Source organism: Rhinopithecus bieti, unplaced genomic scaffold (genome assembly GCF_001698545.2).
Source record: "Rhinopithecus bieti isolate Rb0 unplaced genomic scaffold, ASM169854v2 scaffold_9712, whole genome shotgun sequence".
Lineage (NCBI taxonomy): Eukaryota > Metazoa > Chordata > Mammalia > Primates > Cercopithecidae > Rhinopithecus > Rhinopithecus bieti.
The window spans coordinates 13,923-33,558 of record NW_016806339.1 but is presented as its reverse complement, the minus strand read 5'-3'; positions in this window follow the sequence as shown (position 1 = coordinate 33,558).

Genomic DNA, 19,636 nt, shown 5'->3' with positions numbered 1-19,636 from the left:
CTGACTGTAAGTTTCCTGAGTCCTCCATAGCTATGCTTCCTGGACAGCTTGTGGAATTGTGAGCCAATTAAACCTCTCTTTTTCACACATTGCCCAGTCACAGGTAGTTCCTTATAGCAATGTGAGAAAAGGCTATTACAGTGACTCAGGTATGAATTATATATTTTGTAATAGACACTCAGAGACTATGAGAAATTGTGTGCATGTAGTACAGAGTTCTGCAAACCACAACCCAAAGGCCACCTTAGAGCCCAGCTGTTTGTTTTTGTAAATAATATTTTATTGGAACACAGTCACACCCATTTGTATACTCAAGGGAGGGACTAGGATGAAAAATGTAAAGCCCCAAGGCACAAAATTTAAGGAAGCATTCACTTTCAGTAGCCTGCATTGAAATGACCCTGAAAATGAGTGCCTCTTTAAGTTTTGTTCCCCCGGCGCTCATCACAATGTAGCCCAGGACCTTTGCTTGTATATCCTCTGTGGCCACTTTCACTCTACAGCCTTAGAGTTGAGTAATTGTCACAGATACTGTATGGCCTGCAAACCCTAAAATATTTAATCCATGACAATTTATGTAAATTTTTTGCCCATCATGATTTAGAGTCTAAAAGAGTTATAAATTTGAGATCTCTGAACAAAAGATGGACTATCATTAGTGATACCTTCATTTGGAGTTTCTCAGAATGTAGGGTGATACCTAGTGGAAGAAAACTGGCATGAAGATTAAACCAGTACACAAACTTAGTAGAGCAATTCTGAATAGAGTGCAATGATTGGAACTCCAATCTGCCCCCTATACAGTCCCCTCTTTCTTTTCCTGCAGGCTCAGGAGTCAGACCACCTGGGTTCCAATCTTGGCATTGCCACTTGAAAAGAATGTGACCTGAAGTAAGCTGTTTCCCCTTCCTGAGATTCATTTTCTCCACTTATAAAAAGGGTCAGGGAGTGAAAATAATAGTGTCTGCCTCTAAGAATTTAGAATTGGAGTAAACAAGACAATTCATGGAAATAATTTAAAACAGTGTTTGGCACATGGTAAGATAGTAAGTTCTCAATAAGTATTAGCAGTTAGTATTATTATGTGAGGCTGTGAGAGGTAAGTGGCTATCAGGAAAAAAAAATTGAAGCAGCAGTTTTACTAAATTTTTTAATACATCAGGGAAATATATTGTTATATTATGACTGCCCTTCCTGTAATTTGTGATAAAAAGAAAAAAAGTCACCATGCCTTGTTTACCATAGATAGTTGTGCTTCTTTGGCACCACAGGGACTCAGGAATGAGGACTCCAAAAGTACTTTGGGTGATTTCAGGGAGAAAGTTGAGGCCCAACAACATTCAGATTGGGACAACATGCCAATTAAGCCTGAGTCAATTAATTTCATATGGTCTCATTCCTAACAAAGGTTGTGAGGATCTGTGGAATTCTGGTTGAAAACATTTTTACATAATTTCTAGAGTATGATAGTGAAAGGAATTGAGAGATTCATGGAAATAATACTATAAGAATTTAGACAAGGGAAAGATTACTTTTTCTGGGCATTAGGACATCAGGAAAGAAAGAATGACCAGATTAGATAATCAGGGTTTAAAAGGATACATCATTCACACATCAAACTGACCTGAACATTTAAAGGAGACAAGAGAAAGCTTGAAAATCTCATGAGGACAACAATTTAGGACACCAAACTGTCCTACAGGAATACAATAGTTTACATGGAGTAATTAATTTTTAACATTTTATTCCTTTAGACTACAGGAAAAGACAAATGAATCAATAAATGTCCTCATGTCATATCCTGCATAGTTCTGTTTGCCCTGATTGACATTAAAATATCATCTGCTCAACGGATTCTGTCTTTATCCTGACTGCTTTCTACTGGTCCTGTTAATCTCTTAAACCTATTTCATTACTCATATCACTAAAGGGTCAAGCATATGTGCTACTCCTAGAGTCTAATTACATTTGAATTCTTTTTTAGGATTTTTCCATTCCTCTTTTGTTATGATGTACTGATGTTTGAGGCAATTTAGAAAGACATTTATAGTTTATAATGTAAAAGCAGCTCACAATGCAGCCTATGGATTCTTTGAGTGGACACAACATGTGTTACACGAATAAAATTAATTAAAATGTTGTTATTTTGTTGTATTCATTAACTTCTCAGTTTTATGCTGAAAAATATTTGATTACATAATTCTATGCACTCCCATTTGAAGGAAGGTGTTCAAGTCAACTGCAAATACCTCCAATTTGGAATTAGCAAGATCTTCCAATGATCACAAAAAGTATTTTGATAAAAAATAACGGTAATGTCTTACATAAATTTGAGGGCTTGCAATGTACTACACATTGTTCAAAATAATTTGTACGTATTAATTGAGGTAGTCAACAAAACAACTCTTGTGATTTGTGCTACGTTGTCATCCCTAAACTTGCGGTGACTGAAACATAGCTCAAGAAACTTTCACAATGGCATGAAGCCAATAAATTGCAGAGTTGGCATTAGATAAACTATATTATAGCCCAGGATCCATGGGTTTATTCACTGCTAGTCACACAATAATATATATTTAAAATGCTATAAAATATTGCTTTGGCCTGCATCTGAGGAGCTAGACACTGATTTCCTGGAAGATTTTCATATTTAGTTTGGAACAATTAGTTAAAAAATAAATAAAAAAGAATCTGTTTGGGCCACATACGCCAGAGGCTAAAGGAATTGCTGTCCTCTGTTCTGTTCCTGTCCACCTCAGCACTTTTGGTCTCTGGGGCATGCTGTTGGTCTTAATCATAAATTGAAAATGAGAGGCAGAATAATTAAAGAGCAAACTATAATTATGACCAAGATCTAAAGGGAGAAAAACTAACATTGAGTATTGGCCTTCAATTTCCTATTAATGCATTTAGGATTAGCTATAAACAGCTTTGTTAAACTCAATTAATTAGTTCATCAGAAGGATTTTTCTTATTAGCACAGGCTGAGTGACGTGACTTTTAGAACCATGTTGCTGATTATGCATGAGCATTTTTCAACATTGATTTTGTGTTCTAAGATTTTATTATTGTTATTATTATTATTTTATTTATTATAGTGCTGTTTAAGAGTCTTTCTTGAAAGATACTGTTTGGCATGCAAAAGCTTTGATGCTCTTCTTAGAAATGTCCTCTGCTCCAATGATAAGTGGACATAATTTAAAAACATTTTAAAACATAGGAAAGAGGAGTTTTCCAAAAATTATCATGTAGTTTGGTTGGAAATGTAACAAAATACAGAAATGCTCAACAGAAATATAATTCACAGCCAGATGGTGATGGTTTGTCAGAATATCTATTGCTTTGTATTAATCACAACACTGGCACCTTTTGTATGTTCAATAAATATTTGAGAGTAATGTAGTGCCAAATCTGTATAGTATCTGTTTTTCTTTCTTTCTTTCTTTTTCACCCCCAGTAATAAAATTATTTCCACTGAATTTTTTTCCCACTTATTTTAGTTGTTATGAAATTGGAAGTAGCTATTTTTCAACATCTGTTGAAACAGATTGAGAAGCATTTTGGCAAATGTGTTATCACATGTTACTATGAAATAGTATTTCAAATCATTTTGAATGGAAATTAAATTTGGAATTTCCAGACTGATGTATGCTACATCTGTAGACTCTACAGATCTAGTCTAGAATCTGCATCCTAGACTAGATTTTTGGTGAAAATTTATGTTAAATATTTTCTGATACTGGTAATATTATTTTATTTTATTTGTACAATTAATAGATAACACTATACATCAGCTATTGTTTCAAGTTTTTAAAAATATTTCTCAATCATTCTGTTTCCAGTGGAATAAAATAAAATAAGTCTTTCATATATATAGTGTACTTATATCGGATTTTATTACATAGAGGTATTCATTAGATACTTGAAACTCATATAGGAAGTTAAAGTGATGTTTTCATACCTCCAACAGAAATAAATGAAGCACTGTGACAAATTTTAGACTTCCTTCCAGTTTCACACATTCTAACTTAATAAGGTCAAATTACACTTTTTTTTTTGTATTATTGGTAATTCCAATTATCTATCTTCATTTTTGAAGACTTACTAAATTTTAATTTAATGAGCATATAAGCCACAATATACTAAAACCATGTGTCAATTACAAAGCCAAAGATAATGCTTAAAAAAAAAAGCACTGGTAAACAATGTATTCTTGTTAACTAAATATTTATAGTAATTCTATTTGTTGCTTCAATAGTATAGAGATTTGAGCATTCTAATTAATTCCATTACTTTAGAAAACCTAATAATATGAAACATAAAAAATTTCTAACTTGACTAAGTGATCTTAAATAGTCTTTTTGGGGAAAGGGGGAGCACTGTTGGACCCTGATTTTGTTAATTTACAATTTTCTGCTTTATTTGTGCATGCTAGATTTTTCTCTGTGCTAAAATGCTCAATCTACCAAATACCCTCTACTTTTATTTGAAGTGCATAATTTTATTATTATCCAAGCAAATGGAATTTAGTATAAAGTTTGGATGTTTTCAACTGATTATTTTACTGCAGAAAATAGGGCCTTACCTAAACTTCATCTCACTGAGGACATATTTGTGATTAAAAACCACTGTAATTAGAAATTCAAGTACAAAGCAAACAGAATAATCAGAAAACTATTTTGGTCTTTCTTTCTAGGTTTTCTTATGTATCTAAATACTGTGTTTCATAGTATATTTTTGAGTTTTTTAATATATTTGAATTAAATAGTTATAGCTTTCCCAGAAAATACCCATTTAGAGCAATAACTTTACGTCTTATGATACATAATACTAGACAAATTACTGTATTTTACTTATTAGCTCAGTTTTATTATCTTTCAAAATAATGAATTATTACTAAAATAATTGAGTTATTACTAAAAGTTGAATATTATTTGCATATTTCTGCAGTTGGAGTTAGTGACTAAAACTAACTTTTGAATATTTGCAATAAATTAGTTATAAAGAATAGTGTGGGAGTTTTTAAAAGAAAAAAAATTTCTCAGTCTTATTTTAATTTTCTTGATTTCTTTCCTTAAAATTTAAATTAAAGTTTATATTTTCTATCCCTTGTTCTAGGCCAGAAGTGATTAATTTCCAAAGCCATAAATTAGTGCCACTCATAACTTTCCAATTAGGAAATTGGGGGAAGTACATGTTTCCATTTTTTTCTATGGGTCACAAAAATTCTAATGTGAGTGAATTTCAAAATTCTACACTTTGTAGCTACACTTTAGTGTGGTATAGTTGTTAATAAAGTTTTAGTAGAAAATAAATTATGTTTCTAAAATTATATTATTTTATATTCTTATCAACAAGAGGCCTATGTCGATTGTTTAAAAAAAAAGAAACAAGAATAGCAGTATCTTAGCAAACAGACTCAATCATACTTTACCTGTTTTAAAGCCAAATAATTAGCTTTCAAAATGTTTGTTTTCCCACTTGCAATAAACAGAAACTTGCCTCATTAATAAGTGCTTTCCTGTTTGTTTTGGTAGAGACTTGAGCACTTTGGAAAATTCAATATAATAAAGTTGAGGATCTATTAATAATGGCAGTGGCAGTCCATCTAAAGCAGCGCGGGTGAAGATGCCAACTGCAGCAGGGGAGGTGTGGCCAGGATTGCCCGCTCCACAGGGTCAACGAGAGCCAGGAACAGGCGGGAGCCCTGCTCCCTACCAAGTTGGCTGGGTGAGAGCCCGGTGCTCCTGGGCACAGCTGCAGCCATTCAGCTGTGGCTCTGGACCTAGGCGTCCCTCCACTGTAGGGGGCCCGAGAAGCCACTGCTCCCGCAAGCTAAGAAGTGCCTGTTCCTTATCCCTGGCCTCTGCCCACTCCTGGAGCCTGCTGTAGTGTGGAGCAAAGTTGAGGCTGAGACCGGACACTGTCATGACCTGGTCGGGTGTGTGTGCACTCAGGGCAATGCTGACACACCAACCCCTTGCCACTTCAGCCCTCTCCAGATTTTGGGTGCTGTATTAGTCCATTTTCATGCTACTAGGTAGAAATACCAAAAACTGAGTAATTTATAAAGAAAAAAGGTTTAATTTATTCACAGTTCCACATGGCTGCGGGAGCCTCAGGAAACTTGCAATCATGTTGGAAGACAGCTCTTCACAGGGTGGCAGGAGAGAGAATGAGATCCAAGCAAAGGGAGAAAAGCCCTTATGAAACCATCATCCTCATGATTCAATTACTTCCCACAGGTACCTCCCATGACAAGTGGGCCTGCAGGCACCTCTCTGCAGGAACAGCCTGGGTGCCGTGGACAGCATGTTGATGGTGGGAAGCAGACAGGCTCCTGGGTGAAAAGGGGCAAGTCCCTGGTGAAACCCCTCCTTCCAACCAGGGCCAGCCTGAAGCCTTGGAGCTGGGCTGCCATGCCAGTTCAGAGTGGAATCTGTGGTCTGGAGAACCTATGGTGATTTTTCTGGGCCTGCTCATTGCCCATCATTGGACCAATCAGCACACATGTCCTCTCTTCTGAGCCCATAAAAACCCTTGACTCAGCCAGACTCACACAGACATCAGGACTACCAGCTGCAGGAAGGAGCTAGCCATCTCAGGTCTCCTTGAATCATCAGGATGACCTGCCTGTGGAAAGGAACTATCCACCACAGGTCTCCTTTCTGCTGAGAACTGGACACTCTTGAGATGACCTGCCTGCAGAAAGGAACTACCCATTTTGAGTCTCCTGAGAGATGTTCTGTCACCCAATGAAGCTCCCCTCCATCTTGGTAACCCTCCAGTTGTCCATGTACCTCAGCCTTCCCGAATGTCAGACAAGAACTCAGGACCTGCTGAATGGTGAGACAGAGTGCTGTGACACAAACAGGGCTAAAAATGCTCCTTGCTTGCCACTTTGCAGGTGACAACGAGAGAAGAGCTGCATCCCTTTAGAGAGCCCAGACCTAGGGGCTCCCAAAGCCCGTGCTATGACATCCCTTTGGCTCTGCAGTTCCTGGTATCTCCAAGCTTCTGGGTGTCACCACGTTTCCCACTGCAACAGTGGAAGTCACTTATGGTATGCCTGGTCCATCTGCAGCCTGGTACAGAGCTGGTGCCTGTGCTGGCACCCGGAGCCGCCTACCCTGCTGCAGCGGACATGCTTGGCTGTGCATAGTGGCTAGACCCTTAACTCACTCACCCACCCTCAACACTCCATGCCTGGCTTGCCCTTGGCAGGCATGGATCCAACCTAGTAGCACAAGCCAAGCGCAGTCTGACAGGCTGAGTGGGTGGAACAAGCCAGAGGCCCAAGCAAACTCGGGCAAATGTGCTACCAGCCACAGAGGTTTCTGGCTGTAAAAGCAACAACCTAAAATCCCATGACATTAATATAAAAATATATTTATTTCAGGTTGAATTATTGTTAGATAAAAACCTGTTGTGAAAACAGACTGAAACTATTTCAGAAATATGATTATCCATTTTCTCGGTGCTAGTTTTTGTTTGAGTAGTTTCATCAATTTCTCGTCAATGTCCCAAAGGAGATTGAAATTCCATAAATAAAATGACAGGCACATGTTTCTCTTTGTAAATTTTTACACCAAAAAATATTTAGCTGAAAGTTTACTCTCTAACTGGGTTAGTGGTCCTGATAGAATTTAGATGAGAATATCTACAATTATGTCTCAAAATGGAGAACTGAACCTGATAGTAGAGAGAGCAACAATATAATTTCAGATGTTACCGTTCAGAAATTCTTTCTCCAGGAGTCTTATTTGATTCATGAACAGAAAACGGAGAGGAATTCAGCTTTTGTGGCAAATGCTACATTCAGCTTTTAGAGAGAATTTCTATTTTGTAAACCATTTTAGAAATCAATGAATTGATTACTATTTTGTCATGTAGAGAAGCTGAGAATGGTATGAAAATATGGGAGAAGGCGGGGCGCGGAAGCTCACGCCCATTATCCCAGCACTTTGGGAGGCTGAAGGGGGTGGATCATGAGGTCAGGAATTTGAGACCATCCTGGCCAACATGGTGAAACCTTGTCTCTACTAAAAATACAAAAATTAGCTGGGTGTGGTGGCGGGTGCCTGTAATCCCAGCTACTCAGGAGGCTGAGGCAGGAAAATCATTTGAACCTGGGAGGTGGAGATTGCAGTGAGCCAAGATAATGCCATTGCACTCCAGCCTGGGTGACAGGGTGAGACTCTATCTGAAAAAAAAGCCAGAGGGGGAAAAAATTGCTAAGTCACTCAAATATCCTTAGAATGCAAGCAAAAGGAAAATTGAATTAAAAAAAAAAAAAAGAAAAGAAAAGATGGGAGAACATAAATGCCACATACATTGTAAATTAAAGTGTAAAGCTTCACAGGTTTATTTTAAAATGACAAGAAAGCTAAAATTTCCATAGCACTGTTAATTAATGGTGAAATTTCAATGGGACACATTATCTTGAATCAAAAGCCATATCTAAGTTGTAGGAATCGGTTTATGAAACAATGTTAAATTTACATAATGGACAAGAAGCTGGTATTTAATAAATTTAGGAAATATACATAGCTAATAAAATTTATGTTTTCTTTTATTGAAAACTCCTTACCTTGGTACTCTTAATTAACTCAGACAACATTTTCCTCTAGCATTAGCTCTAACCTCTCTTATCTGATATTTATTATTCATAGTTTTGGTCTCGACTTGTGGATATTTTTGGTATGAGTCCTAATTCTTAAGTGTTCCTTAATCATTTCATTTTTCCTCTTATTAGCTGTTGCTTTACATAAGAGACCATTGAGTGCCAATTCATTTTGCACAGAAAGGTCAATTTTATCTAAAAATAACAAACTTTGTCTTGTTTCATTTTCTGGTAAGAAGAATGAAGATCTAAAATTATCATTGTGAGATAATACATATGTCTTCCAGGAATTTCTCTGGATCCCAGACAGAATCATTTTGGAGATTATATGACGGTCATAAAAGTCAGTATGTGCTTTTCTGTGAACTGAATTGCACCACCCCCGCTGCCCATTCCTATATTGAATCCGTAACCCCTCATGTGACAATATGTGGAAACACATTTTAGAAGGTGATTAAGGTTAAATGAGGTCATGGTGTGGGGGTCCTAATCCATTAGGATTGGTGGCCTTATAAGAGGAGGAAGCCTTCTCTCTCTCTCTCTTTTTCTCTCTCTCTCTCCCTCTCTCTCTCTTCTCTCTCTCTCTCTGTCTTTTTCTCTCTCTTATCTCTCTCTATCGGCCTCTCTCTCTCTGTGTGCACAGACACCAAGGAAAAATCATATGAGCACACAGCAAGAAAGTGGCTGTCTGAAAATCAAGAAGAGAAACTTCACCAGAACATGACTCCATCAGCACCTAAATCTTGCACATCCAGCCTTCATAACAGTGAGAAATAAATTTCTGTTGTTTAAGCCATAGTGTCTATGGTGTATTGCTGTTGTAGCCTGAGTACATTGGAGCACGCTTATTTTCAAATCATTGAAACAAACGAGACCAAATATAGTATTTTTTACAAAACCTCATGTTTAATTATTTTCTCCTTTTCAAACGGAAACCTAAATCCTTCTTTATACCAGCACCGAGACCCTGGAAGCTAAAGATTGGTGCTGGGTTCCTCAAATGATATTATGTTTACTAGTTTCGTGGTTTAGACAATTTAGTTAATTTATCTGAATCCGTAAGAGGTGTTATTATTAACACCAATTGAGAAAACAAAAACTTTAGATTGTCTATATAATCTTTATAAATCTTGTTCATAACTTTTATCATCATATGCATTTAAAAATTTAATGTGGCAACCTTATGTGGTAGTGAATAGAAAATTCCAAAAGTATAAAAATCTCGTTTCAGTTTTGCAAGTTAACGTTTTCTCACACGTGAAATAATGCTGAAGGTGCAAAATCAGCACTGGAAAGTGTGTAAGCCAAATTATATGAGCAAGAATATCAGAAAATTAGTGTGCAATATTAGGGGTTTTAATTTCATATCAGAACTGAAAAATTATGGGGAAGAATGTAAAGAGACAGGCATAGTAACCACTTTAAAATTGGTTATGGGCCATGTTTGACCCTATATTCTTTACATTATTTTTAAAAATCAAACTAATTATCTACAGATATTAAACTTAAAAGTCAAAATTAGTTGCTTCTGAAGCTTAAAAATCCCAGTGCTAGAATTCATAATGTTATAGAAAATTATAAGAAACTCATCTTAGAGGTCTTATTCTCCTCATTTTCTATATAAGAAACTGTCAACTAGAAAAAATGAATTACTTTTTTAAGACAGTGTGGACAAGATTTTCCGTTTCTTAGTTTTAAATAATAAGCCTATATACTATATGTTTCCTTATGTGGAAAATAGAAATATGAATCCCATCTCCCTCAAAAAAAGACTATTTTGACAGGTAGTTTGTGAAAATTTTAAATTTTAAATAACATATCATTTAATTCTTAGTATAGGATATGAAGACAGGCATGATGGTGTGTGCCTGTATTCCCACCTACTTGAAAGGCTGACACAGGAGGATTACTAGAGCCCAGGAGTTTGAGGCCCACATGGGCAACCCAGCAAGAACCTGTCTCTAAAAGTCAAAACAAAGAAACAGGATAAAGAATGTTCCATATGGTTTCTGTTATCTACTATTTAACCAGGTAAAGAGAAATGCCCCAGATAGTTTACATGTTTACCATACAGGTGTTTTGAATAAATGAATGAATGGCAAATGTATGTTATAATAATTTATCAGTTGTATAGAAATAATAGATGATTAGAAGAGGAAGAAAACAATCGAATCAGCTTTGTAATTCATTATGGAAAATTTTAATTTCTGCATTCTTTTCAATTTTGTGATAGAAGCCCAGCATTCTCACTATAACCTATATACTTAATATAGATAAAGCTGATATAGATCTGCCTTTCAGTGAATCCTCAAGAAAAATTGCCAAGGAATGGTATCTGTCATTAAAAGATATTTTTCAACTCGTCTAGACAGAAGCATAAATACTTCTGTTCTAAACAGTCATAATAACTTGTTCTTCCTTTGCAAACCCCTGTCCAGACACAGCAAACTTAAGGAACATATGTTAAGTGATATATATACAGAGTTGTATACATATATATGTTTATATATACACACACATATTTTAATTTATGTATATTCTTTTGTGCCTGTACTAAGAGAAACAATTTTTATGTTTATATTTTTAAAAACTATACTTGTGCCGGGCGTGATGGCTCAAGCCTGTAATCTCAGCACTTTGGGAGGCCGAGATGGGCGGATCACGAGGTCAGGAGATCAAGACCATCCTGGCTAACACGGTGAAACCCCATCTCTACTAAAAAATACAAAAAACTAGCCAGGCAAGGTGGCGGGCGCCTATAGTCCCAGCTAATGTAGTCCCAGCTACTCGGGCGGCTGAGATAGGAGAATGGCATAAACCCGGGAGGCGGAGCTTGCAGTGATCTGAGATCTGGCCACTGCACTTCAGCCTGGGCGACAGAGCGTGACTCCATCTCAAAAAAAAAAAAAACTATACTTGTTTCTTTTCTTCTCTTAACTAGAAATTTACTCTTTGGGTAATTTCATTCTTCTTTTGTTGGATGAATTTCCCTTCTCTTCAATCAGTATTTGTATTTTATGATTTAACTGACTTTCTCATCAATCAAATCATAGGCTAAAAGTGAACCTTTGAACTGCCTTCATAGTGACTAATTTCTTCATCCTCATTGCAGAATCATTCACAATAATTTCACAGCATTAACTTTAGTGATAATTACACATCAAAATAATCTGAAATATCAGATAAGCAAAGATTTGATCTCAAATTTATGTAAAATAAACATAAAAAAGAAAAAAATAAATGTCTCAAATTTTAGATATTTTATAGTTTTGTGCTCTGTAGATTTGAGTCTACATTTTCAGAACTATCAAAAATATTGATGTTCATAAATATGGCATTATTAAATGATATTAGGAAGAGTTATAGTAATACTACAGTAGGTACTTTCTGTTGTTTATAAAATACACTTTATTGGTTCCCTTTTCCCCAAGGTAGACTAGTAGAGTTTTGTGGTTAATTTCTGCAGGCATATATATTACTAGGATTCTGAATAGCTGTCAGCAGAGTCTGCTCTAACTAGTTTAAGCCAAAAGTGATTTGATAGTCACTGAAAGACATAACAAACACAACCATGTGACAGAACTGGGCCATTAAGAAAATTGTTGTCTCAAGTAATATGAGGAATTTGAAAATGATTTACTATTTGACACTCCAGAAACACACTAATGCTGGCACTTTCATTAAGCCACTGTGTTAAGAAACTGTCTGAAAGATCAGTAAGTAACTATCTCTGTTGCAGATCATGCCATGTCTGCCACAAATCACACTAGCAAATAGATACTCAAATTCTCTCTTGTGATTTAACTTCATTCCAAATCAAAATCATGTGCATAGAAGAAAACTATGTGAACATGGGTTAAGAAAAATGTATGAAGCCTGGAGTGGTGGCTCACGCCTGTAATCACAGCACTTTTGGAGGCCAAGGCAGGTGGATCATGAGGTCAGGAGATCAAGACCATGCCGGCTAACACAGTGAAACCCCATCTCTACTAAAAATAAATTAAAAAAAAAAATAGCCAAGTGTGGTGGCAGGCGCCTGTAGTCCCAGTTACTCGGGAGGCTGAGGCAAGAGAATGGCGTGAATCTGAGAGGCGGAGCTTGCAGTGAGCCAAGATCGCGCCACTGCACTCCAGCCTGGGAGACAGAGTGAGACTCCATCTCAAAAAAAAAAAAAAAAAAAAAAAAGGGAGGGGTTTGTTATTTAAAGGACACATCTAAGAAAATTTAAAAGACGAGCAATAAACTCAGAGAAAATATTTGAAGATTATCTCTATAAAAGGACTGCTATATCAACAATATCTAAAGAATCTTTACCACTCAATAATCAGAAAATGTAAAACCCAATGAAAAACCAGCAAAATATTTGAATACATATTTTCCCATAGAAGAGCATGAAAAGGTGTCCAACGTTACGTTGGTAATGAGTTGGATAGTTTCTCTGAAAGTTAAATTTAAATCTACCATAGGACCCAGTACTCTACTCCTTGATATCTACCCACGGGAGTCATGAAACTATATGTCCACACTAAAATTTATAAGCAAATTTCCATAGCAGCACTATTAAAATGCTAAAATTATAAATAATCCAAATGTTTGTTACCTGATGAGTGAATAAACAAGATGTGGTATATCCATGTAGTGCAATACTGTTCAGCAATTAAAAAAAGATGTATCAACACATGCATGCTACAATATGCTGGGCTTCCAAAAGAGCATACCCTGTTAAATTCTATTTATATGTAATGTCAAGAAAAGCAAATCTAGAGACAAGAATATTAGAAGGCCAGGGGCCAGTGACTCATGCCTTTAATCCCAGCACCTTGGGATGCAGAGGTAGGGGGATCCTTTGAGTCCAGGAGTTTAAGACCAGTCTGGGCAACACAGCGAGACTAATTTCTAACAACAAAAGAACCCCAAAAACAACAACAAAAAACTCCTACAAAAACTAGCCAGGGATAGCAGTGTCGCCTGTTAGTCTCAGCTACTTAGGAAGCAGAGGTAGGGGAGGATCATTTGCACCCAGAAGATCAGGAGTTGCAATGAACCATGATCGTGTCGCTTCACTGTAGCCTGGATGACAGGGCCAGACTGTCGCTTAAAAAACGTAAAACAAAAGCCACAGTGTAGATTACGTTTCCTGGAACTTTGGATGGAAACAGAGATGACTGCAAAAGGGCAAAAAAGAATATCTGGAGGTGATGAAAATATTTTAAAAACTGGACTATGGTGATGGTTGCACAATGTGAATTTACCAAAACTCACTGATTTGTATCCATAAAACAGGTGAATAAAAGAACCAGGTGAATATGTATAAAAAAGCTAGGATAAAGAAAATTTTGTTTTTTTAATTGAAGAAATAAAATTATTTGCACAGTATTTTTTTTTTCTGTACTGTTTATCTTGGGAAATTCTTTGAGCACTGACTCACGTATCTTCAAATGTTTGAGAGCTTGGGATGTGTATTTCAATGTATACACTTGAATATATGTGTCTCATTTGGCTTCACTCTAAATGATTATTCTAAAACATTACTTTAAAAATTGAGTCTATCACCATTATTACACTTTTTGTATGTGTTGATTTTACTTTACAAAATAAATCCATGACTGTTGTCTCATTTAATTTTCACAGCATTTTTGTAAGTTAGGTAATAATATTATAATTATATTCAAACTTTGCTATCTGTTTGATCTGGATAGCTTATTTAGCCATTCATTTTTTTTTTTTTTTTTTTTTTGAGACAGAGTCTTGCTCTGTCACCCGGGCTGGAGTGAAGTGGCCGGATCTCAGCTCACTGCAAGCTCTGCCTCCTGGGTTCACGCCATTCTCCTGCCTCAGCCTCCCGAGTAGCTGGGACTACAGGCGCCCACCACCATGCCCGGCTAGATTTTGTATTTTACTAGAGACGGGTTTTCACCGTGTTAGCCAGGATGGTCTCGATCTCCTGACCTCATGATCCGCCCGTCTCGGCCTCCCAAAGTGCTGGGATTACAGGCTTGAGCCACCGCACCCGGCCTTATTTAGCCATTCTAAGTTATTTTCTTATCTGAAAACATGGAGGTATTAACATTCTCACATCACTAATTTATGGATCATTGTGTGAAATAGTATTTGTAAAGTACATAGAGCACAGCCCTACACAGTGAGCACCAGATAATATGTATCAAAAGAACAAATCTTTTTATTATCATTAATGGAAGTATTATTTTTAGCAACGAAGAAGCTGAAACTTCCACAGCCAAAGTGAATTGCCCAAGCTTACATAGCTACCAGATGCAACATAGTAAATAACATGTGTTTCCATTACATCACCATCATAGCTTGTTCATACTGATATTGGTTTTATGTGGGCATTAAAACTGCTGGTGTGTTTCAAATAATGTTTACTTTATCAACTATGCTTATAAATATAGTTAAGTTGTATGTTTAACCTTTTTTTGTTATTGAACTGAATTTCAAAAATATACCTAAACATGTCAGTCTTACAAGTGTGTGTATACACTTTTATAACTTGTTTGTAAAGATTTTCCTTTAGAAAACATTTTTGTATTGAAAATAATCTTTTCTATCAAATAAGCGTTTTCTGTATATTCATAGTACAGAAGAATGTTACCTAGATTCAATTGAATAGAAAGAGTTATCTATAGATATCGGATAGCTTGCTCAATTTTAATGAGTGCAGAGTGAGTTTCAAACATCAGTAATTATTATGAAGCTATATGTTTAATTTTCTAGTATATTTTACAATCAGGAACCTGGCATCTTTGAAGGATTATTTTCTTTTCTTTTTTTTTATTATACTTTATGTTCTAGGGTACATGTGCACAACATGCAGGTTTGTAACCATATTCTTATACATGTGCCAATGTGTGACTAACTCTGCATCCATTAATTGAGGCTGCATTCAGCCCTAATTAACTTCGATATTTCTTAGTCATATACTCTATTTCTATCACGGTGATATTCTCTACTAATGCCCTATCTCCCTCTAGCCCATAAATTGTCCCACCGTCTACCCACACTAGGCCCAGTTGTTAATGTCCCTCCATGTGTGTACCAAGTGATCTCATGTTCAATTCCCACCTATGAGCGAGAACATGTGGTGTTTGGTTTTTCGTTCTTGCATAGTTTGCTGAGAATGATGATTTCCAGCTAACACCAAGCCCTAACAAAGACAATAGAACTCATCCTATTTTTATGGCTGCATAGTATTCACAATCAGATGAAATAATAATGAAGTGCACATTTACCTTAATTCAGGTCTGTCACGAATGGACCATTTGGGTTGATTCCAAGTCTATTGCTATTATGAATAGTGCTGCAATAAACATACGTGTGCGTGTGTCTTTATAGCAGCATGATTTATAATCCTTTGGGTATATACCCAGTAATGAGATGGCTGGGTCATATAGTACATCTAGTTCTAGATCCTTGAGGAATTGCCATACTCTTTTCCATAATGGTTGAACTAGTTTACAATCCCACCAATAGTGTAAAAGTGTTCCTATTTCTCCACATCCTCTCTAACACCTGTTGTTTCCTGACTTTTTAATGGTTGCCATTCTAACTGGTGTGAGATGGTATCTCATTGTGGTTTATTTTCTATTACAAACTTGGTTAGCCTTCCAATATAGATCCTTTCTATATTCTTAAGACATACTTATAATTAAATATAAAAATACTTCCAATATGGTTATGGGTGCTATTGTATCAACCGTATTCTTCAAATGACTATATTTTGTGCTGGTCTATAAATCATAAGTACTAGAATATTTGCAGGGTTCAGTTTTCATTCTTGGCAAATATTCCTAAATTTTACTACACAAAACCAGGATTAACAGCATGAATATTCATTTGGTTCAGGTCCTTTTCTCTCTTTGCATATTCATTTCTCATAATCTATTGACTTCAGGTTCCCATACTTATTTTATGAAGCTTTTAAAAATAATTCCAAATCACATTCTGTGTGATCTATACAACCTGCAGTTTTAAAAGGTAACTAGAGATTTTACATAAATTGTGTAATTTGACCATAATAGTAATGTTTTATATGAAGAGGTTGAGTCTTTAATATACTAACCTCAGAAGTATTCAAGGAAACTCTTATATTAGTAAATGATTTTGAGATGTGAATTAGATCATCTTAAATTCTTAAATAGGGAGAGGTAATTGTAAAAGAAGGACACAGATGGGAGTGGTGGCTCACGCCTGTAATCCCAGCACTTTGGGAGGCCGAGGAGGGCAGAAAATGAGGCCAAGAGATGGAGATCATCCTGGCCAGCATGGTGAAATCCTATCTCTACTAAATAATATAAAAATTAGCTGGGTGTGGTGGTGCGGGCTAGAGTCCCAGCTACTCGGGAGGCTGAGGCAGGAGAATCACTGGAATCCAGGAGGCAGAGGTTGCAGTGAGCCAAGATCATACCACCACTACACTCCAGCCTGGAGATAGAGTGAGACTCTGTCTCAAAATAAATAAATAAATAGATAGATAGATAGATAGATAGATAGATAGATAGATAGATAGATAAAAGGGCACAGAAGGCCACACAGATGCTATAAACATATTAATTAATTAGAAAAAATTATGGAAACTATATTGAGCATGGAGAGTAAAAACTCATTTTATCTAGATTGGAAATATATGTGGAAAATTCATGAGGTCTAGAAACTTAAAACTTGGCTTTGTTGCATTATGAAATGATTATGAAACCATCTGACCTTATTGTGAGCCCACTATGAGCAAGGGAGTTTGATTAGGTCTGAGGGAGTGTGAGCAAAATGCAAAAATATTTTTTTTCTGTCCTTACAAAGTGTAGAAGTAGAAAAAAAAACAGTAAAAATGACTCGAATAGATGTTGATGGCTTTAATCAGCTGATTCACAGCAGAGAACATTATAAATCTAGGTAACTCATAGCACTAAGCAACTTTGCAGTTTTGTAAGGTTAGAGAAGAAAAGTGATCTGGAGTTTTCTCAGTTTGCCATTTTCTTTAACTTCTGCAAAACTTGTCATTGGTACAATTGCAAAATTGTTTTTCACGTCTCTTTTTTGAGATGTTTGGTAGAATTAATTTTATTTTTGACAGCTGTCAGAGCAGTTTTATTTTTGAGAACTGTTTGTTTGTTTGTTTGTTTGGGACAGAGTCTCGCTCCGTCGGTCAGGCTGGAGTGTAGTGGCACCATCTCAGCTCACTGCAACCTCCGTCTCCTGGGCTCAAGCAATTCTCCTGCCTCAACCTCCTGAGTAGCTGGGATTAAAGGGATGTGCCACCACGCCTGGTCGTTTTAAGACTTGTAAGACCAGGTATCAGAGACATCATTTTGGAGTGGAGAAAAATGAGAATTTTGCATTTTAACAAACTTTTCCAAAGTTGTTCATCCACTCACTGCTGACAGTGAAATTACTATTCATTCTGACATTTAGCCTAATATTTTGTTCACTATTTGATAGTAGGTGCTAGGTAGGCACAGCTAATGCAGATGTCGCTTTATGTTCTTTTTATTAATTTAACAACTAATAACAATTAACAAACAATTCTAAGCTTATTTTGTGTCAAGTGTTATACTAGACACTGGATATACTGAGGTGAATCAAAATCATACGATTATGTTAATTAAGATTAAATCTTAGTGAAAGGAAACTGCCAGTTAAAAGGTTAAAAATGTAAACAGTCCTCTGAAGTATCATGAAGACAGTGTTATGACAGAGAAGGTCAGAATATGCTGATTATAAAAGCATGGTCAGAGAAAACCTGTTGGAGTTGCTAAATTACTTCTGGAACTTTAATAATGCTGAAGAAATATTAGTATAGAGTTGGGGTAGTTGAGAGTAGATGACATAAACTTTACAATGGTATTAATATGGAAAAACATACAAATGTTGGCAGATTTTCAGAAATGAACAGAGACCAGTGTGGCTAGAGAAAATGAGTGATAGATAGGTAGCTAGAAATGAGAAAGAAGAAATAAGCAGAGATGGATACTAAAGGATCTTACATGGATGTAGAAGGAAGTAATATTTTTAATTTATTTTAATGTCTTGATATTAAAATTTTCTTTTATATATTTATTCTTATTTCTAAAAACAACTTTATTGAGAGAGAATTGATTCAAAGTACAATATACTCATTTGAACAGTACAAATCAATGGTTTTAAATCACGTTTATAGAGTATTAAAATGATCTAATTTAAAAATATTTTCATTACCCCCAAAGAAACCCTGTACCTACTAGCAAGCACTCTCCATTCCCCTCAACCTCTTCCCTTCTGACCAGGCCTAGACCACCAAGAATATACTAATCTACTTTTTGTGTCTATAGATTTTTTTATCTTAGATATTTTGCTTAAATTGAATCATACAATATGCAGTCTATTGTGACTGGCTTCTTTGACTCTGCATAATGCTTTGCAAGGTTTCCTTGGTGTAGCTTATATCATGTACTTGATTCCTTCTTATTGCTGAATAATATGTCACTGCATGACTATACCATAGTTTTTTATTCATCAATTGATGGACTTTGTAGTTGTCTACTTTTGCACTATTATGAGTAATGCTGCATCTTTGTAAGCACTTTTCTATGCTTTTAAGTATAGCCATCTTAATAAATGTATATCATATTATGTTATCTCACTGTGGTTTGGTTTTTATTTTCCTAATGACTAATAATATTGAGCATCTTTTCATATGTTTATTGGTCATTTGCATAGCTTCAATGGAGAAATGATTCCTTTGTCTATTTTTTTTTTTTTTTTTTTTTTTTGAGACGGAGTCTCACTCTGTCACCCAGCCTGGAGTGCAGTGGCGCGATCTCGGCTCACTGCAAGCACCGCGTCCTGGGTTCACGCCATTCTCCTGCCTCAGCCTCCCGAGTAGCTGGGACTACAGGAGCCCGCCACCTCGCCCGGCTAGTTTTTCGTATTTTTTAGTAGAAACGGGGTTTCACCGTGTTAGCCAGGATGGTCTCGATCTCCTGACCTCGTGATCCGCCCGTCTCGGCCTCCCAAAGTGCT